At 45.6% G+C, this 26,147-nt stretch overlaps 1 pseudogene across 1 annotated transcript; it reads right to left on the bottom strand.

The window, feature by feature from the left end:
• Positions 1-3,866: 3,866 nt before the first annotated feature.
• LOC308273952 (ribosomal protein eL22-like) lies at positions 3,867-4,252 on the bottom strand (annotated as a pseudogene). Its single transcript has one exon. The product of its transcript is annotated as a ribosomal protein eL22-like (transcript).
• Positions 4,253-26,147: the final 21,895 nt, after the last annotated feature.

Here is a 26,147-nt window from a genome sequence, read left to right as displayed (position 1 = left end):
AACATTTAACACCTAGCTTTCAGGAATTAGAATGGAAAGCGGGGACTCTGCTCTTTCTGGCTTTAATGAATAGTCTTTCTTTTACATCTCTATTATTTTTTCACAGTGGTTCAGATCCTAAACTTTAGAGTAAGACTTGTCTTTCCCTAGGCTTGGAGATCCCTGGATGGCTTAGAAGTTACATTGGACAGTGGCTCTAAAAGGGGCCTGGGCAAGAGGGAGGGGTAATGGAGAAGATGGAGTTAGTTCTGCAAGTCAGGGATGCAGAGAAGAGAGGCTGTGAGAGGAAGCCAGAGCCTGCCACACCTGCATTCCCTTCCATTCTTGTTCTTGAAGATGATGATGAATCATGGACAGTTCTCCGGTGCTTCTTTTAGTGTGTGTGTGTGTGTGTGTGTGTGTGTGTGTGTGTGTGTTTGGTGCTGGGGATTGAACAGAAAGGCAGTCTACTTCTGAGCTGAACCCCCATCTTGATTTTATTTTTTATCTTTTTGAGGCACTGGGGATGGAGCTACACCCCCAGTCCCATTTTTTAGTCCTTTTAATTTTGAAATAAGGTCTCATTGAGTTGCGAAGGGTCTTGCTAAGTAGCTGAGGCTGTATGGGAACAGCGATCCTCCGGTCTCAGCCTTCCAAATGCTGGGATTACAAGCATGTGCCACCACATCCAGCCCTGATTTTATTTTTGAAACAGGGTCTTCCTAAGTTGTTGAGGCTGGGCTTGAACCTGCAATCCTCCTTCAGCCTCCCTAGTACTGAGATTATAGGCATGTACCACCATGCCTGGCTCCTATAATGCTTTTTGATGTTTCTGGAATGGACAAGCTTTGTCTCCAGAGCTAAACTGTCACCTCCCAGGTGGCCCATGTCTTCTTCTTTGCCCTTTCCATGCCAGGTGCAGCCTGGGCACACAGAGATACAAGAATGTTTTCACCTCCAGGATAGGGTGCTGCAGGACCTTGTGAGCTTCTGGCTCTGGGGAGCCCAGTAGCTGTTGGTGCAGGGGGCAGGGAGGGCAGGAGGTGAGGTGGCGTTGGTTGGGTACCTAGTGTGCACTGGGTCCAAAGCCAGGAACGCTCGTGTACTTTATTTCCTTTGATTCCCACAGTTGGCTTCTGAGAGGCATCGTGAGCCCATTAGGTGGATGAAGAAGCAGAAGAACTCTCTCTCTCTCTCTCTCTCTCTCTCTCTCTCTCTCTCTCTCTTTCTCTCTCTCTTGCTCTCGCTCTCTCTCGCAGATTCACAACCAGAGGGCAGCACTCAGTCCACTTTGCTGTCTGCACCAACATGGGCTGCCATTCTTGCTCTGACCCTCACTAGCAGGTAGGTATGTGGCATGAACAAGTCACCTGACCTCTTGAGTTTCAGTTTTTTCCTCTGTGCAAGGTTGACTTACCTCTGACAGTTGTCATGAAATGAAAAGAAGAGTCATGCGAAGGTGCCTCAGACGATGCCGGGTGTGGAGCAGGTTCTAGGTACAGCTGCCCATTTCCTTCTGCTTCAAGATGGTTTGTTTCTGTGAGATCGGCTGACTCATCAGTCTTCCTGTGTTTGGGGGCTTCAGGGCCTAGCAGAGAGCTGGGCATGGAGCAGATACTCACTAAATATTTATTCAATGAACGGATACACAGTGCTCATATCTACTGATGCCAACCATCTGGAGACTCCAGGACTTCACAGTGATGGATTCCTGAATTTTCATCTGAATATGGGATGCCACCCTATTATATAAGCAGCAAAAAGGATCTTCCTCTTCCTTTTTCTTGGCTATATGCTGGAGCAGGGATTCCAGGATAGTCAGACATTCTTGCACGTGTGTGTATTTTACTGTGGCATCGTGGGGCATCCTTCTGAGACAGCAGTGTGTTTTTACTGCTCAAGGTGAGAAGACCGAGAGTGTAACAGCAAATGTGAGCAGTGGCTCTCCTCAGTCTGGCACTCATGATTATGCTAAGCACAATAGTGTGCTGGTGTGTTTACTTGCAAACAGATGCTCTGACTACCCTCTTATTAACCGTTCTGAAGCTGATTTTGTATATTTGTGTGATACTCTGGTGTTAGGGGTATTCTGCCTCCAAGCTGCAGCCCCAGCCCTGCTTTGGTTTTCATTTTCAAACAGGGTCTCTCTAGGCTGCTGAGTCTTGATAAGTTGCTTAAGCTGCTCTGGAATCTGAGATCCTCCTGTCTCAGCCTCCCAAGTCCTGGGATTACAGGTGAGTGTCACTAATCATGTCTACAGCTGGTTTTTAAAATACTTTGAGCAGAGCTGGTTCTTCCTTGACCTCTTTCTGAAAAATTCTAGAGTCAGAGAAGGAACACTGTTAGGCTTCAGGAGTCAGGATCTACAGACTAGACTTTGCTCTGTGAGGTTTTTAACTTTTCTGAATCCTGATTACAAAGTGTGGACTTTGGTTAAACCTGACATCTGCTAGCATCCCTCTAAGATTCTGAGCATGTCTGGTTCTCTTTGAGCTCTACGGAGCTGAGCATCTTCAAGGCTGGCAGGGAAAGGTGTGAAAGGGTGGCCTCCTTCCTGGAGGGAATGGCTGGGTAGCAGGGCTGTCCCCAGAGCAAGTGATGGGTGTTTGCACAGCTTTTTCAGCCACAAGACAGGCCTACACTAGTGAACTTGTATATGCCTCCTGGACCTGCGCCTGGAGTTTGGGAGGGCCAGGATGGAGTGGGATCTGGCCTCAACTCTCGCATCCATGCATCATTCCTGTCTGTCTCTGCCTTTATCCACCTTGGCACCCCCCGCTGGAGCCTCCGCGGGCCTGTCCCATTCCAGAGCCAGTTCTGACCAAGGCAGGAGGTGGATGAGGAGCCTGGGCTTGCCACTGGAGGGAGGAGGGGGCTGGAATTAGGTTTCATGTTTTCAATCAGAAGCAATTGTGCCTCAGTTAAACCTCAGAGGCAATGATGGCAGCACCGCTTGGAGCTGGTATGAAGTCAGATTCCTCAGATGTGGGATCCAGCGGCTCAGGCTTGGCCGGCAGCTCACAGGCCTTCCTCCTTCCGGCAATGGCAACTGAGCACTGGGTATATCAGAGACAGCCTGGCTTCCGGATTTTTCTGGTTGCCCCATTTCCCAACGGTGGCCCTAGTGACTTCCACACTCATCATCTGACCATGCCCTTTTCTAGTGTCCGGACCTTGCTCCCCTTCCTTAAGACCGTTCAAGTCCGATGGCCTGTGGGACACTGCAGCCTCCCTGGCTGGCTGAGCAGAGACCTGCTGCGGAGGGAGGTGCATCTTACCCTGCCTGGAGGGGGCTGGTGTCTGGTCTAGAGCTGGACCCTCAGCAGACATCTGCAAGAACCATGCTCGAGCTACCCTCTCGTGGCTCAGCGCTCTCACAGGAGTGGCCTCCCAAGCTGGAAACACCAGCTCAGGGTTCAGACACACTAGGTTCCTTAAGCCTTCCTCTTCAATGGCCCTTGAAAGGCAAGAACAGACCAATTCATGTCTTTTTTTTTCTTTTGTGAATTTGAGTGCAATGTTTGTTCACCAATAAGCTGTTGATCATGTATACTTAATTTGTTTTATAAAAAGAAAAGCCCTAGCCAGGTGTGGTGGCACACACTTGTAATCTCCGCGCTTGGGAGGCTGAGACAGGAGGATCGCACAGGTTCGAAGCCAGCCTCAGCTACTTAGTAAGCCTCTCAGCAACTTAGTGAGACCTTGTTTACAAATAAAATATAAAATAGGACTGGGAGTATAGCCCGGAGGTAGGAAGCCTCTGGGTTCCATCCCCAGTACACACACACACAAAAAAAAAAGAAAGAAAGAAAGAAAGAAAGAAGAAAAGAAAAAAAGAAAAAGAAAAAAGAAAAAGAAAAGCAAGAAAAAAAAAAAAAGAAAAGCCCTCACAAGGGAGACCACGTAGCCTCAGATGCCGATCCATCTTCATCTTGACTAATCTGGAAGTAACAAAGTTCACATGTCTCCTTGTCAAAAGAACCAAAGCCACAAAAAGCCAATCACGAAAAATTTTCTTCTTAAGGTATTTCTTGGTAAGATATATCAGATACCTTTTAGAAAACTGTTTTTCAGAAACTACTGTGTTTTATTATTGAAGCATTCAACATGAGCAACATTCCTGAGATTTCGTCTTCCCGTTGACCTTAACCTTGTTTGTCCCTCAGAAACTGATATTTGCAGGATCAAAAGTTCTGTCTTCTCCTGGATGAGTAAGGTCCAAATTAAACTTTCAGGCTGACCTCTTGGGTTTCTTGTCTTTCTGGGGTGCCATCTTGACCTCGGGCTGCATGATCAGAGCCCAATTCACGCCTTCTGAAAGAACCGGAGTTTGTGGTGGATCTGACCCAAGATGTGACTGGGAGGCATGAGTCTCCCTGAAATCTTCTCAGGAGACATCGATTATCCTGAGCTGTAACTAACAGCTGCTAAGTCCTTATCTTAGAGAATGCAATATGGGGGCGATTGGAGCAATAGAAGGTTTCGGTCTGAGCAGCAAAATGAAAGTGGAGAGGCCAAGGAGGGTGTAGAATTTGCCCGGGTGTCTGTGCACAGGAGCAGGCACTGAGCCTGGACGACAGGTGCTGGGCTTCAGGAGCAGGGGAGCAGGGTTGCTGGAAATGGCCCCAGGAACACACAAAGCCCGGGCTAAGGTCAGGGCTCTTAAGAGCGAGTCGGAGCCACTGCAGGCTCTAGGGAAGCCCTCCATTTCTGGGGTCACAGGCAGTGAACACCTTGGGTCATCTTTCCCGATTTCTCTGACCCTATGTTTGACCTGGAGTGCAAGCGATAGAAGTGTTTTTCCTAATGTGCTGGGGACCAGAGCTGAAGGAAGAGCAGGCAAAGGGGCCTTCCCTGCCAGCCAGGTCCTCTGAGCCACTTGTGACAGAGATGCCTCCCTATCCCCATTCCTATGGTGCCTGGCCTCATGTGTGGAGAACAGAATTGGGGACAAGTCCGGGGAGTCTCTCCATTTTCCACCAATTGCTTCCACCATCCCCATAGCTGCCTGGCCAGGCTGTGTTGCTTGCTGTCAGCCAAAGGCTTGCAGAGGTGAGGACCTCCAAAACTCTGAGACCTTTAACAGGGGGTGAGGGGAGATCCAAATGCTCTAAGGAAGAGTCTGGGAGTTGAGGTTGGGTGGGAGAGGGAGTGAAGCTGACCCAGGCCCCTGAAAACCTTTGGTCCCCTCCAGTCTCCACCAGCACCCAGGGCTGCTGATGGGGCAGCAGCGCTCCCTGGTGGCCTCACTTTGGACTTCCCTCCACTACCCACCCTCAGGGATTTCCCAGCCTTCTTCCCCAGGCGGGGAACCTCTTCTCCGGCCCCCCACATCCTATGCTCTCCTTCTACCCCTTTCCTTTATCTATTCTCTTCCCATTATTTTTGGCTGAACTCAGCTTGTGCTTTTTGGAACTTCACAGTAAAAAAAACCATCCTGTAGGGAAGAGATTGACGAACTAGCCAATAAAATACCACAAGTTAGTGCTGTGTGGGTTCACCTGCCTGGAGAAAAGTATTCCTCTCAATGTACTATCTTCCTTTCAAACGTCCTTCGTTTCACTTCAAGCCCGCAAGGTTACGGTGTACCGAATGCCCATCCTCAGCTGATAACCATTTGGGGATATACCCGTGCCTCGTTTTGCTGCCAGAGCAGAGGCACCACATCCATGCTGGGGCAGGAGGGCTATTGTTGTGGGCACAGGTGGTATTCTGCCCACCTGCTCCCCATCCTCCACCACTCAAGTTAGCCATGAGGTCCTGGCTTTGTGTAGCCTCCGGGCACAAGGTCCTCAGGCCTGTCCACCTCTTCTCATGGATCAGATCAGAAGTAGCTGCTCAGACGGAGTTCCGCAGCCCAGATGTTCACTATCTCGCCCTGACGTGGCCTCTGTAATGTGCTTTCTCACCACTTTGGCATCCAGCTGTGCATGGTGAGTGTAGAAGTGGGAGGAAGCGCTGAGCTTCCCACTCCAAACAAGAGTTTAAAGCCAGAGGCAGCTTATTTTCCTAAAAGAGGAAAGGCTGAAATATATAAACAAAAACAAGGCTTCTGCTAGAGCAGAAAGCTCTTGGCCTGAACTCTAGATAAACACTCGGCCCCTACCCGGGCCTTACCTGCCCACCAGTGGGAGCTGGGCTGCTCTCTGAAGTCCCTTTTTCTGCTCTGAAGTTTGGTGGTTCTGATTCTCTTGCTCTTACAGGTGAGATGGGCAGGGAAGCCGCTTCCATCTGTGCAAAGTGAATGGCGAGGTCCAGCGCTGGCTACCACCCACCCCTCACACGGATTATTCTAGGCTTTCATTTTTGCCGGTGTAGTATTTTTCTGGCATTTATTTTTAAAAGTTTTGCATCTGTGGAGACCGTCTCCCATTTGCAAAGTTAACTGCTCACAGCTGCTCTGTGTGGTGCAGCATTCTCCCGGACAATGAAACCACTGGGGTTTGGATATCATTTCAAAAGGAAGAGGAGGGAAGAAAAGCTGCCTGTCTCCGATGTCGGTGGCAAAATGTCCTGCCCTTCTGTGAAATGCCCAAATGCAATTTACATTTAAAAACTGAAGGGTGGAGAGTGTCTTAAGGGTCGAGAACCCAAGTGTTAAATGGCCTGCATTGAAATGGTCACTCGTGGGATGTCTGTGGCCATTTGTGGGATGTTTGCAGAGCAGATGCTGGTTGCCCAGTGGGATGAGCTAAGTCCTTCTGCACTGTACACAGAGCATGGAGCTTGGCCCTCTCCAGCATCCCCCTACCCCTGGCCCACGGCAACATGATCCGCCCTTGCCAGTCAAGGCAGGCATTTCCCTCGGGGTCCAGGGTGGGGCTCTGAGTGTAGGTAAGCGGTGTCCTTCCTGCCCTGGTGTCCAGGGCATACTGAGTCTCTACCCCCCAACTCCACTTCTTGCTTCTTGGTTTCTGCCTCCCCAGGAATTTGCCCATGGCCTCCTTGAGGGCTCCATCCCCGGACACCACCCTCAGCTCCTCCTCACCACACACAGCAGAAAACCATCCGCATTAAAAAGACATTTGGTGAGATCCCGAGGAAGTCTCACACAAAGCTCCTTTCTGTTGTCTTATTCCCTGGCCAACCTAACCCTGTGTCCTCAGTAGCTCTCAACGCCAGGTCCGGCAGGATGCAGGACTTACAGCCCGTGTGCGCGGGGGCGCTTGTGGTACGTGTGCGAGCATGTGTGGCCTGCGCTGGTGGGCTGGTGTGCGTGGTTGCGAGGAGCAGATGGGGAGGGCTCCTTTCCCCAGCTGGTGGCACCTGGGGCCCCATCTTTCCTGCTCAGACCTGAGATGTCGTCCTCTTTGATATCTTCATTTTTCCTTTCTCAGTTTAATTTCTCTGTTTGCTTTCTTCCATCAGCAGGTAGATGCCTGCGGCTTTTGTGCTGCAGGGGTGACCAAGGGGAATTGGAAGTCCGCGCACTAGGGAGCCCCTGAGACGCCTGGATTCTGGTGACGCTGTACAGGCCATTCGAACAGGAATTTGTTCCAGCTCCATGGTGGTAGATTTAAACACTGTGCGAATACTATTTTGTATTTTTTGTAGGATTTTATCTGTGAGACACTCAGAAAGGGCAAGGGAATATGTCCTATACTCCAAAATGGAAGATACAGGTTTAGAATGAGACTTAAAAGACAAAACTTAAGCTAGATACAATTTTTTTGTTGTTTTTAAAGAAGCACAATTATCAGTCAGAAATCCATGTCATTTGTTCAAAGTCCTGTGGAATAAATATGGGAGGAATAAATTGAGTGTAAATTTATTTTAGGGAGAACATTTTCTCTTGGAATATTATAACTTTTTTAAAAAAGCATACAAGAGCAGCAATTCAGTAGGAAATATTGATAAGATACACTTTTTTTTTCCTGTGCTGGTGATAGAACCCAGAGCCTCACACACAGTAGAAAAACTCTATTGCTACATCCTCAGCCCATAAACTTTATTTTTAAGTCATATATACATATGTGTATATGTGCATTCCTTTTAAAAGAAACAACATGAAATATTTCCCAGCATGCCTATCATTCAAAGGAGCTGTGTCTAACAGTAAAAGAGGTAAACAGAGAGAAGGGAGAAGGGCAAAGGAGACAAGGGCCATTGGTGGACAATACGACCTTGGGAATTAGGGCTCCTTTCTGTAACTGGACAAGCAGCGAGGAGACACTGTCAGACATCATGCTTCTGGCTGTCCAGTGTTAGCCACTTAGCATATTAGAGAGCAAGTCTCTCCTTGGCGTTCTTTCTTCATAAAATACGCCAAAGATCGCCTTTTAGGCTGTAAGAGCAGGACAAAGATAAGGAAATTGACAACTGCTTTCTAAGCTATCACTCAGAGAAAATCTCTTCTTACTCTGCAGGCGTCAGTCTTCGTAAGGCTCCTTCTGTTGAAAACCATCATAACCTCTATGAGGCAAACTGGTTGGACAAAGCCTAGCTGCTAATGGTCCTGGTGTTTATTGAAGAATAGCCCCGAAAAGGGCCCATGGCTTACACAAATGTGCGACCTTTCTTTCTTTTGGTCACCATCTGTTTTCTAGTTTGTTTGTCCTGGGTCCACATAATGCCAAACAATTGGTTTGACTTGTTTTTATTTCACTAAATGGATGAGACTGACCTATTTGGTGTCCTGTAGAGACAGATCCCAGATCCCAGTCAGGACACGTGGTCTGTGGAGCAAACCAGGCTCCCTTTTCTTGGAGGCAAGTTTGAGTGTGACTAAACTGAGGCATTCTGATATTGTAGATTGTGAAGATACATTCTCAGTGGCTTCAGAATAGGTTGGGAAAAGCAACAGCCAACGAAACTAAACCTAGGCTGGAGGCACTAGAAACTGGGATTTAGTAGCAGGCCCGGAAGGCACGTGCCTCTGAGGCAAGATACAGTGCAGTGGCTGTCAGAGGTGCTGATGTGATCCAGGCTGGCCCTGGGTCACGGGAAGCTGTGTGCACAGCAGGATCTGGGAGAAAAACCAGGTCCCAATTAGGGAGAGGCACTGGCAGTTTTGGACAGTCCAATAGGGAATATCCAGATATCAATAGATCACATCAGAAATGTGGTACTGTGCCAGGCACAGTGGCACACACCTGCAATTCCAGAACTTGGGAGGCTGAGACAGGAGGATTACAGGTTCAAGGCCAGTCTCAGCAACTTAGTGAGGCCCTGTTTCAAAATAAAAAATGGAAAAGGCTGGGGATATAGCTTGGAGGTAGAATGGCCCTGGGTTCAATCCTCAGTACAATCACAATAAAAAGAAAGAAGAAGGAAAGAAAGAGGAAGAAAGAAAGAAAGATGTGTTGTCACTGGATTCCTGGGTCAGAGGGCCTGGCTCGGCCACTCGCTCCAAAAACCAAACAGAAAATGCAATGGTAAAAAGCATGAAAGCAGCTTCAATCAGTGTAGCTACAGTGGGAAGACAAGGGAACCCACATCCTTAGCCCACATCCTTAACCCACATCCTTAGTCTCTGAGGGGCTGACAATGACTTTGGTGTTTAAGGAAAGGAGACAGTCTCCAGTACCATCAGAAAAGAAAACAAAAAGAGAAGTGAGGACAAGGCTCGGGGAGTTTTCATAGCTGAGACTTTGCACAACTGCCCAAACAGGTGATCTTAATCAGGTGTGGTCTGATAGATTAGGGCTGATCGAGTGGAGCCTTGTCTGGATAAGAGAGTTGCTCCTCCTTGGGGGAGAGCTTGGCCTTATCACAAGATGTTTATCAATCACATGTGTTGTTCCTGGAATCCAAAGTGACCCAGAACAAAGAAGACGGATGCAAAATTGGGGCAGAGATGCCAAGCCTTTAATCTTGCTTTTAGCCACCCACTGGAGATTTGTAAGCAATCTCGAGTTTAAGTCCTTGTTACAGTGTCATTTAACTTACGTTTTTGTGCATCTGGATGTGGTATTTTGTTTACATGGCATGGTTCTAGACCATCCCACTAAACTTGGGTCCAGCTGCTGATACTGGCTTTTAAATGTTGCTACAGTTCTAAGATATTTGCTAATAATAAGTGATTAATGGAATTGTGCAAATATAAAACCATTTTTATGCTGTCTCCTCCAAATAAATTGGTTTAGAAAATTATCTTTGATAATATCATGTCCTAGATCTAAAAAAAAGAGGCGGAACATTTTTATCCTTGTAAAATAATATGGTTCTCTCTCTCTCTCTCTCTCTCTCTCTCTCTCTCTCTCTCTTTTTGCAGTACTGGGGATGAACCCAAGGGCATTCTACCTCTGAGCTACACCCCCAGCCCTATTTTTTATTCTTTATTTTGAAACAGTAACTCACTGAGTTACAAAGGCCCTAAGTAGTACCTGAGGCTGGCTGCAAACTGTGATTCTCCTGTCTCAGCCTCCCAAATGCTAGGATTACAAGTGTGCACCACCACGCCCGGCTATAATATGGTTCTTAAACATCTAGGCAAATGTTCAATGCTAAAGCAAATAGCTACAGAGCACTTACTAAGTATCAGGTACTTGACATATGTCCTTATTTACATGGCACACATCAATGCTGTGAAGTAAGTATTATTATTCACATTTTATAGAGAAGAACATTGAGGTTCAGAAGGGGTAAATACCCTGACCTCAAGAGCAAGGGTCAGATAAGTAGCCTGTATTTCAGAGTCAGAACTGGAATGTCTGCTCCGCAGTGGGACGCCAGCGTTTCAACCTAACTTTTCTGCTGTGCTGCTTGCAGATATTAAAACTACCACCACCACAACACAAAAGCATTGCCTGGGAGGCTTGCCAGTCACCAGCTTCCTGGTGTCGTCGTATACATTGTTTGGTCTGTTTCTACTAGGTAGAAATGCCAGAGTGGACCGTGGGTGCAGCAACGCCGTCTGGAAGATGGTGGTGCTGAAGAGTGTTCTTTAGGCAAAGTGTTCAGACCGAGCACAGACCAGTGGGGATTTCTTCAGGTGGCTCCATGGCCACGCCCACCAAGTGCCTAGAATGAAGCTGGGGTAGGGCTTTCTGGGGCAAGATCAGGAAGAGCTTTTCTGGTCCCTGAAGCAGGGCCAGAGGCAGAAACCCACCGAGGGCTCAAGGGGAGCCTGCAAATCTCTAAAACAGAGAGAGACAGCACTGGGCTGTGGCTCTAAGCAATGACACCCATGACACGTGTTGGGATAAGCAGCCCAGTCACACCGAAGATGGCGGCTCTCCGGCTTCTCTTCCGGATTGTGCTGGCTACCTCATGACCCGTCAAAGAGGGCCACGGGATGCCCAACAACAGTCCCCTGATAACACACTCACGGGGGTATGAGCCACCCAATCAGTAAATGCCCTGCACTTCATGCCATCTTCCGCTGTGAGCGGAAGCCCCCTCCTTTTCAAAAAATCCCCAGCTGCCTGATAGAAAAGGGAGCTGGGCTGTCTTAATAAAGCTTTTGCTTGCTTGCTTATCTCCGATGGCTGGCCTTGGGTTTTTTCTGCGCCGGACTTTCACTTTCAACATGCTATTCCAAACTTCCAACTCTCTAAAGTCCTCAGGCTCCAGCACAGTTCCCGTTGCCCAGAGAGGCAAGTCCTGGAGATGAAGGCTTGTGAGCCATGAAGCTGCAGGTGGCAGAGGATGCTGATGTGGAATGCACAGACCGTCCATGGCAGGACCACTTAGCCAGGGGAAACAAAAACCCAATGAGTTTATAAAAATATTCATCTCAGCACAAATGCTGTAGATTTCTACAAAATATTTCCAGAAGTGCTAGGCAATCATTTCTTTACTTCTGCCCAGCTTCTAATTCCTGGTGCTCAAGCCACTCAGAAATCAGCACAGTATTTGCAACGATTGCATCCATTTGCTGAGACACATTTGCAACACTGAAGAACTGATGTTGTTCTTACGTCTGTATGCAAGTCCATCTAGGTGTGACCTGTGTGAGACATGGCACCCAGTTTTTACATCAGCAGGCAACCAGGCTGACTTTGGATGCTCTGTTGCAATTTGAAAATAAAAATTGCAAGCCCAGTGTGGCGGGGCACTTCTGTAATCCCAATTCTTGGGAGGCTGAAACAGGAGAATCCCATGTTCGAGGACAGCCTCAGCAAGTAGTGAGACTCTCATCAACCTGGTGAGACCCTGTTTCATAAAATGGGCTGTGGGGCCAGGCGTGGTGGTGCACGATTGCAATCCCAGCACTTGGGAGGCTGAGACAGGAGGATCGCACAGGTTCGAGTCAGCCTCAGCTACTTAGTGAGATCCTGTTTCAAAATAAAGAATAAAAAAATAGGTCTGGGGTTGTAACTCAGAGGTAGAATGCTCCTGGATTCCATTCCCAGTACTGCAAAAAAGTCGCTGTTATTTAAAAATTTCTAGTCATCAAATATTAAAAGGCAAGTACCTTTTAACTTTAATGAATAATTTTGAACATTAATGTAAACTTAATATGTGTGTGAAAACAATTTTACTTTCTCATTTTCAGAGTATATAAGTTTTTAAGAAAATCACACTTTTATTTTAATCCTTTTTATTGTTGAAATGAATGAAAGTTGAGATTTTGATATAAAATTATATGAGAGTAAAGTTCAGAAGCTGAAAGAAAATTGCCAGAGAGGCAACTGCTTTCAAAAGCTTAAACCTTCAAACACTGGGAAAAAACAAAAGTGAGCAGGCCTTTGGACCATCACACATACAATTTTCATACGGGACTTGGCAAATTATGTGTTTAATGAAGATTTAATTAATGATCAAAACAATGAAAATGTAAAAGGGAATTATTCATATTATGTTCAAAACTCAGAAGCCACAAATGGAACTGGCGCCTGCCTGAGAGATGGGAAGAAAATTCCACTGAATTCCATGGAATTAGCCCAGTGGGAGGAAAAGCTGACCGAGAACCTGGGCCTTCTTTGTGCTTTCTGGAGGCTGATTCTGGAGGAGAATGTTTCCTTAAAACACAGTCTCACCCACACGAAGGGTTATGATTCTTGGAACATGGAAGAATATTTAATATTTCATTTAACAGAAAGACATTGTAGAAACTGGCTTTTAAGTTCAAAGACAAAGTATTTTGTGAATTCTGTTCCAATTAGCACATATTCAAAGATTGGCTTTAGCCAGAGAAGGTTATTTATTGTCAGAAGGCAAATGAATGTATATACAAGAAAAGCACACAAGCCATTGTTTGAGAGAAAAAAAGGTGAATAATCAGTAAAAGCTAATAGGATCCACCAAAGACAAGTAAACACCAATAAAGAACACTGGGGTATCTGGGCGTGGTGGCGCACGCTTGTAATCCCAGCATTCGGGAGGCTGAGACAGGAGGATCCAGGTTCGCAGACAGCCTCAGCTACTTAGTGAGGCCCTCCACAATTCAGTGAGACCCTGTTTCAAAATAAAAAATAAAAATGTTGGCCTGGGGATGTAGCTCGGAGGTCAAATGGCCCTGAGTTCCATCCCCAGTACCAGAAAAAACAAAACAAAACAAAAAAACACTGGGGTGAATATATATATATATATATATATATATATATATATATATATATATATATATTTTTTTTTTTTTTTTTTTCGGTACAGGGGATGGAACCCAGAGGCATTCTACCTCTGAGCTACACTTCCAGCCATTTTTAAAAAATTTTTTTGTTCTGAAACAGGATCTTCCTAGGTTGCTGAGAAGCTTGCTAAATTGCTGAAGCTACTCTTGAACCTGGGGTCCTCCTGTCTTAGCCTCCCAAGTACTAGGTGCTCCGGTATGATATTCTTAAAAGAAACATATTAGTTAGCTAAACAGCGTAATCTTTTTCATGGTCCAGTTAATAGATTCTTGGGTTTTGAATGCATGATTTAAATATTCACACCAGGCAGAGTGGCACATGCTTGTAATCTCAGTACTTGTAGAATCACAGGTTTGAGGCCAGCAATTTAGTGAAATCCTCAGCAACTTAGCAAGAACCAGTTTCAAAATGAAGAATCAAACAGGGCTGAGAGTGCAACTCAGAGGTAGAATGCCTCTGGTTTCAATTCCCAGTACCAAAAAAATTAAAATAAAAATAAAATAAATTGCTGCTGGAATGATCAAACATGAAATGTTAAAATGCTCTCTTTTAAGGATGGAGAAATAAGAAAGAATTATTAAGTCAATGGATAACAAAATCTTAAAAGTAGATCAGTAATGATGCTCATGGTTGTTAAAAAGTTACACAATCCAGAACTTTGATTGAAAATAGAGAAGCAGTGTTTGTGCTGTAGTTTGAACCTAATGAGGAAACGCCCACCAAGTGCAGCTGGGTGGACAGCGGTGGCATTCCCTGGAACAATGGGATGACGGTGTGACTTGATTTCCGTATCTCTCTAGGGGTGGAGCCTCTTGAAACACATTTCAAAACTGACCCTAGAACCTCTCTGGGTACAAACAGTGGGAATAGCAATGAAATGCTGTCCATGCAATTAGATTTAATTTAGACAAGCTATAAAAGGCCTTAGCAGAATTAAGTAAAAACAACAGAAGATCCTCAATAAAGAATGAATCTCGGTCTTTGTCAGAAAGTAATAATAACGTTGAATTCTGAACTCTTGCTATATTAGTAAAAGTTAACAAAAATAAAAGTCAAACTGTAAAGCATTTTATTTTACTTTTAAATGGACTTCAGAATATATCTAAAAACTTAAGAGGAGAATTGTCATTCCAAGCAGGAAGAAGCTGCATGATAAATACACAACAAAAGTGAACTTTCAGTAAATATGGGGAAACTTGAATAATGAAACAAAAACATTTGCATGACAGTAATGTAGAAGATTCATATTTATATAATCTAGAAACTGGTTTCCATAGACTGTCTTCTGGCTATTCTAGACTAGGAAATTGTCTTGACTGAAAATAAATCTGAATAAATAAGCCAGTGGTAGCATATGCTTGTCATCTCAGTAGGTGGGGGGGCTGAAACAGTAGGATTGCAGATTTGAGGCCAGCCTTTGAAATTTAGTGAGGTCTTGTTTCAAAATACATTCATATACATATATACATATATAAATAAATAGGTCTGGGAGTGTAGCTCAGAGATAGAAATGCCTCTAGGTTCAATCCTCAGTACCTAGAAAGGAAAAAAAATAAATTAATGTATTGCTATTTTTGATTTTCTTCATTGTAATTCAGATCAGAGAAACCTAAAAGAACTTATGAAACAGTGTGCTGATCTAGGTATTGTGCTGAGAGGTCAAAATTTTTCATGTAAGAGATAGTAACTTTACAATTAAACTCTTTTGTTATTTTCCAGTGATAACATTAATTTACCATATATGACCCCAGTAACTGTTTGAGATTGGTCTGTAAAGTCATGGTTTATCTCCGATCTAAGTATTGCTTCAGTGGTTACCAGCTTAGAAGAGTGTTTTTTTGTGTACATTGAAATGACAAATCTGGCATGACCAGAATTTTTAAATTACAGTGACATAATTAGTGATTTGCTGAAACAAAGGAAAATCATAGATTTCATGGAATAAATTTACTACAGTGAGTTAATTATGGTATACCTTTATTGTATTACCCACCTTAACAGCTCATCAAGACATACAAACAGACCTCTTATTTTGCCAACCTTTGGTTAGAACGAACACACACACACACACACACACACACACACACACACAGCAAAACAAACAAAACACTGCATATATTTTTCAATCTTCATGTTACAAAGATTAGATTTTTGAAGAATGGAAGAAAGGATCTACTGTATTTGACAGTACTTACTTTAATTTATACCTTTTAAATGTTTTGACATTTGGTATCTTGGGTGGCCTTGAATGCTGGGCCGACTTCCAGGTGAATGAATGTGTATGTAGCTTGGAGGAAAAGGTCTGGGAGCCACACCTGGAGGGAAGATTAGGAAACAAATCTGAGGTTGACCAGAGAATTCTTCATCCTCAGAAGGCAGAGCAAACCCAACACTACTTTCTGCTAAGACACCAGTCATCAACCTTGGTGGCCCATTAGAATCAGCCGGGGAGCCTTAAAAATGCCTGTGCTCAGCTGGGCGTGCGTTCTGGCCACATCTGTAATCCCAGGGCTTGGGAGGCTGAGACAGGAGGATCCAGGTTCAAGGAATGCCTCAGCGATTTGGGGAGACTCTTAACAACTTAGGGAGACACTGTTTCAAAACAAAAATTAAAAAGGACCGAGGGTGGCCGGGCGTGGTGGCGCACGCTTGTAATCCCCGTGCTTGGGAGGCAGAGACAGGAGGATCCTGCAGGTTCGAAGCCAGCCATGCACGCTGGCTTAGGAGACCCTGTTTAAAAAAAAAAAAAAAGTAAAAATAGGTCTGGGAGGGTAGCCCGGAGGTAGAAGGGCTTCCAGGAACCCCAGTGCCACCAAAAAAACAAAAAACAAAAAACAAAAAAACCCGAGGGTGTAACTTGGTGGTAGAATGTCCCTCAGTTCAGTCCCCAGTACAAAAATAAAATCAAACAAAAAACCCTGATGCCCGCATTGTCTAGAGCTTTTGATTTAGTGGTCTAGCTGAGGCTTGCGCGTCAGCATGTTTCAAAAGCTCCCCAGGTGATTCTAACGAGCAGTCAGCTGGGTTTGCAAATGAATCCCTGCGAGTTTGGAAAGCTTTGTGGCTGGCTCACCCATGCGGTCAGTTACATCATGTCAGGTCTGAGTGAAGTGAACATCAGCAGGAATGAAACAGGTTGTCATTATTAGAGAAACAGCTAGAAAACCTCAGGTTCATCCACTCAACTGACAGTGTTTCCAAATTAAAGATGCAGAAAAAATAAAATCTTAATTCAAAAGATGGGGAACAGATGTATGAACAAAATAACAAGTATTGCAAATATTAAGGTAAAATATCTATGAGGTTCAGTACAATTCTAGGTAGGAAGTAAGGGTAGATGAGGCAGCTCTGAGTTGAGTCTTGAAAGCAGAGGGTCACGGCTATACCATTCTAATTGTGCAGGTTATTCATTCTTCCCACCTCACTTTTTACCTGCAAAGTGAGGATAACTAGACAGTACGCTTCACAGGTCACTGTGAAGATGCACAGGGGGAATCCATGGATAATGAATGACGGAGAAATCATACCTGTAGTTTGGTCAGAGAGAAAAGGCTGCAGCTGGAACCAGGAAGCCTGCACCAGTTCCCAGTTTTGTGAATCACCAGTTCTCTGGCCTTGGAGAGGTTTCCTCAGCCTTGTATTTTTTTTTGGGGGGGGGTACTGGGGGTGGAACCCAGAGGCTTTCTATCTCTGGGCTATACTCCCAGACCTATTTTATACTTTATTTGGAAACAGGGTCTCACTAAGTTGCTGAGAGCCTCACTCAGTAGCTGAGGCTGACTTTGAACCTGTGCGATCCTCTTGTCTCAGCCTCCCAAGCGTGCGTCACCACGCCTGGCCTCTCAGCCTCGTATTCTTAACCAGCACAGAGAGGTTGATATTATATCGCCTCAGGACTGATGTATACTTCAGGCGAGGTGATCTTTGGGAAAGTTTGACAACTAACCAAATATAAATACCTCATCAAAATTCCTTTCCTGGCAGAAAAAAATTCTTTTCATGAGGCGCTGCTGCCCCCTGGTGGCTATTATCGGTAGGTTGCATAGAATTTTTCTGGAAAAGCTTGAGCATCTCATTTTTGCGGATTGGTGGCGGCTGCACTCACCCGGGTGTGTGCTGAGTTTCCTCTATCCCCTAGGCCAGCGGTTCCCAAAGTGTAGTCCCACTGCATCAGCATCACCTGAGTGTTAGAACTGCAGTCTCCAGCCCTGTCCCAGATGTATTGGTTCAGAAGCTGCCAAAACCATCTCTCCATTCTGAAGCGTACTGAGGTCTGAGGTTGCTCTTCCAGGGACTCCTGATCTGGAGAGGAGGGAGAGGTAGGAAGCAAGGTGATTCTAGAGTGTGCAGCCACACACCAGCTGGGATATTAAAAATGTTACAGCTAGGTCAGGTGTGGTGGCCCACGCCAAGTAATCCCGGTACTCGGGAGGCTGAGACAGGAGGATTCCAGGTTCAAGGCCAGCCTCAGCAACCTAGTGAGGTCCTCAGAAACTTAATGAGACCCTGTTACAAAATAAAAAGTAAGATAGGGGTTGGAGTGTAGCTTGGAGGTAGAATGGCCCTGGGCTCAACTCCCAGTACTCCCCTGACAAGGTAAAATTGCAGAAGATTTTCAAGAACAGCAGAACAAATTCCCACATGCCTCTCCCTTGATCTACTTGTTACTATCTTGCCATATTTACTTCATCTTCTCTCTCCATGTTTCTTTTATGTTGAACCATTTGAAAAAAAAGCAGCAGGGATCTTAACACTTTACTCTCACATAGTTAGAAAGCATTTTATGTAAGTAACTTCTACGTAGACAGACATCATCATAACAACCAAGAAAATTAGTGACCATTGAATAAAATCTAATCTATGTTCCATATTCAAATTTCCTAATTGTCTCCACATTTCAAAATGTGTGTTTTAAGTCTGAGCTCTGATCAAGGTTCATGAGTTGCATTACATCTTTTTAGTGTCTTTTAATCTAAAACAGCCCACTGCCCTTCACTCTTTCTTTTCCAGAACACTGACTTCCTTGGAGATCCGGGCCAGTTGTGCTACAGAATGTCCCACAGTGGATTTGGGTTTGTCAGGCTGTCTTCTCATGACTGGACTCAGGTTAGACACTTTTGGCAAGAACACTTCGTTGGTGTTGTGTGTTTATTGTGTCATATCAGGAGGCTCTGAATACCAGGGCAGAGCGCTACCTCTTCACGCTGCCTGGGCATCGCAGTCCCCAGGGGCCTGTTTCTGATTGGTTAATGTTCCTGGACTACACACCCGGAGTTTCAGTTCCATCAGTCTTGGATGCACACAGCACGTTTGTCTTACTCAAAAGCTCAACCAGGATTCTGCTGAGTGGCCAGGGTCCAAACTCAAGCTGTACAAGCCTCCTAGCTGCTCTGGCTCCTGGATTTATATCATGCAACCATATGTCCCAAAGCAGCAGCCTCCACGGCCCCTCTGCCTCTAACTCACACCCCCCAAACCTCCTGCAGCCCAGCCTCCTCCCACCTGGTGAAACCCTGAGCGCTGTGGTGGTTCACTCACCCCGTTACCCCTCTACAGACCCAGGGCTGAGCGGGAGCCTCCCCCATCATGGTGCCAGGCCTGACGATCACACGGACAGGTGTCAAGGAGCCTGGAAGACACGCCTGGGGACAGGAGGAGAGCTGGCACGACCTGCCTCCGCAGTGAGAAGGAGGGACTGACTTAATGGGAAAACAACTGACTGTGAGCATAGGATTTAAAAAAAATACAAATGGTGTTGGCAAAACTGGTTAACCATATGCAGAAAAATGGAAATAAATCCCACTTTCTCACCTTGCATAAGAGTCAATTCAAGATGGATCAAAGACTTGGAAATTAAACCAGAGACCTTGAAGCTCCTTGAAGAGGACGTAGGTCCAACACTGCAACACATAGGCACAGATAAACACTTTCTCAACAGGACCCCAAAGGCATAAGAAACTAAAAGGCGAATCAATACGTGGGATTGCATGAAACTGAAGAGCTTCTGTTCAGCAAAGGAAACTGTCAAGAACCTCAATCGAGACCCAACAGAATGGGAGAAGATTTTTGCCACCTCCTCCTCAGATAGAGGATAGGAATTTGAAGACGCTCATCATTCCTCCTTACTGCAGTAGAGCTGCTCGGGACAGTTCCCACCACCCCGACATTGTGCTGGCTCCCCCTCTCTGTCACCCCCTCCCCACCACACACCGAACTTATGGCATGGATTGACCTGGAGTCTGTACTTTAGTGGAGAAGTTAATAAAAGTGTAAGTGACCTTTAGAGATGCTGACTTCACCATGGGTGGAAAGAGGAAGAGAGAACGATCCTTTTGGCTTTTCTTTGAGTCGGACTGTAAGGTACAGTTAAGGGAAAACAAATGGTGGTCAGAAGGCACAGGAATTTGACCAAAGTAGGGCATGGGGGTGCAGGGCTGTAATCTCTGCTGCTCTGGAGGCTGAGGTAGGAGGATCCCAAGTTCGAGGCCAGCCTGGACAACTTAGCAAGATTGCCTCAAAATTAAATAATAAAAAAGGGCTGGGGGTTCAGCTCAGAGGTAGAACACTGGGGGTTTGATCCCCAGCACTGAAAAGAACCCTGGGTGGGTTGGCAGCAGGGCACCGGGGTGAGGACAGCAGGAACTGTGGAAATGCTGGGCGAGCAAGCTTCAGGACAAGGCCACACTGGCCAACTGAGAGCGACAGAAGGGCTTCGGGGCAGTGGCCATGTGCTGTGCCCGGGCTGTCAGGCAGGACTGATGGCTGGCTGGGCTCAGTCCTGCCTGGTCCTCCTGATCTTGGAACAGGAACAGCCCTGGGAGCCGGGCAGGCTGGCTGTGAAGAACAACAGCCGTCGTGATGGAGACTTGTGGAGGAGGGAGACGGAGTCCTTTGTTCTCTTCTCATAGCTATTTTATATATATAATATATATATTATATATATATATTTATATATATATATATTTATATATATATATATTTATATATATATTTATATATATATATATATATTGGTGGTACTGGGGTTCCTGGAAGCCCTTCTACTTCCGGGCTACACTCCCAGACCTATTTTTACATTTTTATTTGGAAACAGGGTCTCCTAAGCCAGCGTGCGCCGCTGGCTTCGAACCTGCGCGATCCTCCTGTCTCCGCCTCCCAAGCACGGGGATTACAAGCGTGCGCCACCACGCCCGGCCTATATTTTTTTAAACAAATTTTTATTGAACATAAATGGTATACATTTAAACTATACTTGGTGCCCTCCCCCCCCCCGGCCCCCATTTTTCCTTCCCCACTCTCACCAATGGTTGTCCAGGGTAACCATGCCATATTCATAATTTTACACATATTTGGATGTAGACCCTCATTAATCAAGTTCAGCCTTCCTCCTCTCCTATCTTTCCAAACATAATCCAAATATATGCTGTCTGGAAGAAACTCACTTTGTAGCCAAACACGTTCACAGACTGAAAGTGAAAGGATGGAAAAAGATATACCATGCTATTGGAAACCAAAAAAGAGCAGGGGTAGCAACCCTGATATCCAACAAAACAGACTTTAAACTAAAACACATCAGAAGAGACAAATCAGGGCACTTCTCATAGCTTTTATCTCCCCACATCTATTGCTCCTGCCTCACACCTCAGACTGGCGGCAGAGCACCTCTCACATGCACAGAGGCCCTTGCAAAGGCCCCAGCCCTGGAACCTTCAGGCTCTGTCAACTTGTCATGTGCCCACATAAATGTGCTCACAGATACAAGCACAGCACAGATGTGAGAACACGTGGACACTGAGTTAGAACTCGGCTGGGCCTGGCAGGTCCAGGTCCTGCTCTGCTACTGACTAGCTGTGCAGCTGTGGGCAAGTTGCTTCACTTCTCTGGGCTGTACTTGCCTTCTCTGAAAGAGAGTAAAGTGAGGTGGTTCCTGAGATCAAGAAAGCCAGGGCTAGAAGAAAAGTCAGAGATCGTCCCCTTCCATCCCTGCAGGTTACAGACCCATAGTTAGAGGTTAGAAGAGACTCAGAAGCCACATCATCCACCCCCACCTTGCGCCCAGGGGGAAACTGAGGCCCAGGAAGAGGATGGAAGTAACTGACCTTGGGGGACTATCTGTGCTTGTTTTTTTTTTTTTTTTGCGGTACTAGGGATGGAACCCAGGGGCATCCTATCTCTGAGAAACACCCTCAGCCCTAATTTTTATTGTTTATTTTGAAATAGAGTCTCACTGAGTTGCAAAGGGCCTCACTAAGTAGTAGCCGAGGCTTTCCGCAAAGCGCGATCTTCCCGTCTCAGCTTCCCAAATGCTGGGATTACAAGCGTGTGTCACCACACCCAGCTTATCTGTACGTTTTTAAATAATTCTTTTTTTTAAATATACTTTCACTTTGATGCTGTAATTACACATCATAATGAGGTTCAGAGTGATAGAAACATACGTGCTCACAGCACTTGGTGAGTTTTGCTCTGGATCCCATCCGTCTCTCTCCTCTTCCCATACATGTTTTTGAGACAGGTATTGCTAATTTTGTATATGTGCACAGTACCATTTGAGCTCCTGCCTTCATTAAGTCTCCTCCCTCCTCAATATCTGTGATTTATACTAATTTTTTTTGCCCCCAAAGGACCAACTTTTTTCCCTTCAGGGCAAAATCACCCTCACTGAAGTCGCATGTCTTAGCAGCATTAGAATATTAGCAGCATTCTCAAACTGCAGTGTTTCCAAAGTGCTAAAAGATTGTGCTTGAAACTTGGGTTGATCTGGAATTGAACCCCTGCTTTATCACTGACCAGTGGTATTAACTTGGTCGAGCTACTTAACCTCTTGTTTTAATCAGCTTTCGCATGGCTATGAACAAAATGCCTGAATAGCACAAGTTAGAGGAAGAAAGGTTTATTTGGGGCTCACAGTTTCAGAGGTCAGTCCATGATCAATTGGCTTCAAGGCAGGAACTGCAGTCCAGTGCTTCAGGAAATGGGGGAAGAGGAAGAGCCATCATCACCTCATGGAGGCCAGAAAACAGAGGGAGAGGAGAGGGGGCCAGGGACAGAGACAGCCCCCAAGCCACGTTTCCAGCGTCCACCATCTCCAGCTGTGCCCTGCCTCTGAACCTGGCTGCAGAGCCTAGCACATGAACGTCTCTGGGGGACATTTTATATCCAAACTGTAACCCTCTCAAAGCCTGTTTTAGATCAGAAATATGGTGGCAATAATTAAGTGAGCATTTAGTACAGGATCTATATAATAAGCACTTAGCAACTGTTAGTGATTAGCAAACATTTCCAAAGGCTGTATTCCTTAACATTTTTCTTTCATTAAAAAAGCCACACATATGTTTAACATATTTAGACAAGAAAACCAAATTAACTCCGTCTTCCCCTTTCTAGTTCCCACCCCCCACACCGTAAGGGATACCCCAGAAGATCATGAGCTAGTCGGGTACCCGGTCTAGGCCCAGCGAGGAGGAGCACTCCCTGAAAGGCCCAATGGGAGCCCTGGGCTGGGGAAGCAGAGACCAGGCCTGGCAGCAAATTCTCATAGCAGCTACAAAGAGACCACCATCGGGATCCGGCTTCCTCTGAACACACTGGAAGACGCCCCGCGCCTCTCTGCAAAGGCCTGAAAGAAAGTGCCTGGGACTGGTGCCTTCCTCTAAGCCAGTGCTTCTCCAGGTCCATTCCCTGGCCGACAGCACTGACATCCTAGGGAAATTTACAGAGCTGCAAATATTGGGTTCTGTCCCAATCTGCTAACCCAGAAACTCTAGGGAAGGAGCCCAATAATTTGTATCTGAACAAGCCCCCCAGGTGGATCTGAGGCCCTGTCAAACCGGATGGTCACTGCTCTAGGGCACGGGTCCCTCCCATCGCAGCCTGTGGAGGTTAGGCTTGCCAAAGGTTTGCTAACACAGGGGCCAGCTGGATTCCCTTCACAGGAGAAACCTGGGTGGAGGCTCAGCCAGAAGTCAGCTGCAGAATCTTGACCGCTCCTCAGAGACCTCTGATACGGCTGGACCAGGTTCAAAGGAAGCTGCTATTTCTAGTTCAGCTGGAAGCTTGGATTGAACAGGACCACCGATGAAAATGTAATGATGTCCGCCTGTGTACTGAAGTTCTTCCACTGCAGAATATTTTGTCCTCTTTCTTTGTGAAAATAGAATTTCCGGACCGTGCCAATGGGGGTTTAGATAGAGTGCATTGTATGTTTTGGCCTCAAATGTTTCTTTTATAGGTTCAAGGTTGACTTCGTGCTGGTAAGCTTACCCCAGTCCTAAGAATGTTTTAATGTCTCAGTGTGCCTTTCTCAGTAAGTTAAGGTAGTTGAGTCAATAATCTAATTCCTCTGCTCAGTTCTTTAAAAAAGTCAGTAGAATTTCAGGAGCTCTCTTCCCACCAACTTTGAAACCTTGGGGATGAAGGGCTGGCCAGTTAGGAATGAAGCCAACCTGTAAATAACAGGAAACCTAAAATACCAGTGGCGTATCCACATAAGGGTTTCATTTTCTCACATCAAAGCAGTCTGGCTGCAGGCAGCCCAAGGTCCGTGTCACTGAGGTCCAAGCTCCGTTTCCATTTCTGCCCTGATGTCCTAGTTCATGGGACTGTCATCCTCAGTGAAGGTGATTCATGCCTAGGAAGCAGGGCTGAGGGAGAGGGGCTGGGGCCAGGAGGGCCCATAACGTTCTCTTAGATCTCACTGGCTCGAGCACTAGCACTTAAGTAGTCTGGGAAACACTCTTATTCCAAAAGGCAATGATTACAGCTAAGTGCAGGGTATAGACACTAAGGAAGAAAGATGTCTGGATGTCGGGTAAGCATGTAATAACCTGGGGGCCGTGTGAAATTGGTTCTATCCATGTACAGGATTGTTCAGGGGTCAAAGAGAGAGCAGCCTGGAGCAAGAGCATTGAGCTGATGTCCTCAGACAAAATTCTGTCTTACTGCTTCTTTTCAGAGGGAAGAGATGGGGATCTCCATAACAGAGGTGTGCTCCTAGAGCAGCTGCACCCATCATCAGGAAAAGCACACAAGGCCACGGAGCCTTCTGCCTTGGAAGAAGAAGGGAAATGGAGGGTCTGGGTAAGGACAGATCTAGAGATCTGGGTGATTTATGAGATTTCTTCTTTCCTTCCTTTCTTCTTTCTTTCTTTCTTTCTTTCTTTCTTTCTTTCTTTCTTTCTTTCTTTCTTTCTTTCTTTTTTCTCTTTCTTTTGTAGTACTGGAGATTGTAGCCAGGGGCTTTCTACCTCCAAGCTGTACCCCCAGCCCTATGTTTTTATTCTTTATCATGAAACAGGTGTCACTAAGTTGTGGAGGGCCTCACTAAGTAGCTGAGGCTGGCTACAAACCTGCTATCCTTCTGTCTCAGCTTTTGAAGTACTGGGATTACAGTGTGGGCCACCACACCTGGCTGATTTGTGAGATTTCTAATTTTTCTTCCTTGTATACTTGGCACGTCTCCTTGTTCCTGCTAAGCCCCCAGTGATAAAGAGTGCCCAAGGTGGAATGGAGCAATAAAGTTTGGCCAGAGAGAGCTGAAGTGGGCCATGTGGAATTCTCAGGGAATTTGATCAGGAGCACGCCAGGGTCTCCTGCTTGCTCTCAAGGGCTGACGTGGATTCTGAGGCTTTCCTCCCTAGGAAGACGTCACTGGAGGAGAGACTTGCTCTTCTGAGACCTCAAGGAGTAGGACTAGTTTAGTTATAGATTTTAATCATGGGCTTAAAATCTAAGAACAGGAGCTCACAGTGGTTGCTTTTGTGGCAGTTGGGGGCATGGGCTCAACTCAGCTTCACCACTTACCTGCTATCTGAGCAGGTTCCACGTCCTCAGCCCTCAGTGTTTCAATGGTTATGAAGAGAATGTTACAAAATAATGTGCATGTGTGAGTGTATACACACACACACACACACACACACACACACACACACACACGTCAGGTCTTAATGCAGTTGTAATAATATGGTGCCGAGTCTTTTGAGTCATGCATAAACATTTCTATGTCATTACATATCTTCATAATAGCATTATTGGTTGAACTGTTTTCCTACTTTGGAACATTAAAGTTAGCTATTTAGTAGTGTCCAGGTTTTCTTGGTGCAAAAATCTTTGTTTGAAATTATTTACTGGACTAGATTTTCAAAAATTGAATGACCGAGTTAAAAGGGGTTTATTATTTAATATGTTACCAAATTATTTTTCCAAAAGGCATCAATTACTTTATTCTACCACCAATAATGTAGGATGAAGCACCTTTTGCCATTCTTCAGCATGTCACAAACCATACCGATATTATAAGGAATGCCTATCATAATTTGTCACATGATAATTTTATAGATGAAGAATGGAAACTCAGTTTTAAACTCTATATGTCTTTTATGGCTAGTGAGGTTGCATATTCTTTCAAATTTATTTTCTAGTTCTGTTTTTGTAAATTATCCATCTAATGTGGCTCCTGCTCATTTTTCTGTTGGGTCTCAGGGAGCAGAACATTCCAAACATGATTTCAGTTTGGCGTCCTCACTCTGAACCCAACTGTATTCGGGTTGTGGGCCTGAGTGTGCGTCTGTATTCTACCATGAATGTGTGTTTTTTGGCTAATTGTCCAAAGCACTGAGTGGGAGAGAGAGATGTGTGGAAATTGTGTAATGAGAT

The sequence above is a fragment of the Muscardinus avellanarius genome (genome assembly GCF_963383645.1).
Source record: "Muscardinus avellanarius genome assembly, chromosome: 15".
Taxonomy (NCBI): domain Eukaryota; kingdom Metazoa; phylum Chordata; class Mammalia; order Rodentia; family Gliridae; genus Muscardinus; species Muscardinus avellanarius.
The sequence above is the reverse complement of the archived record's forward strand: the minus strand, read 5'-3'. Positions and strand labels throughout refer to the sequence as shown.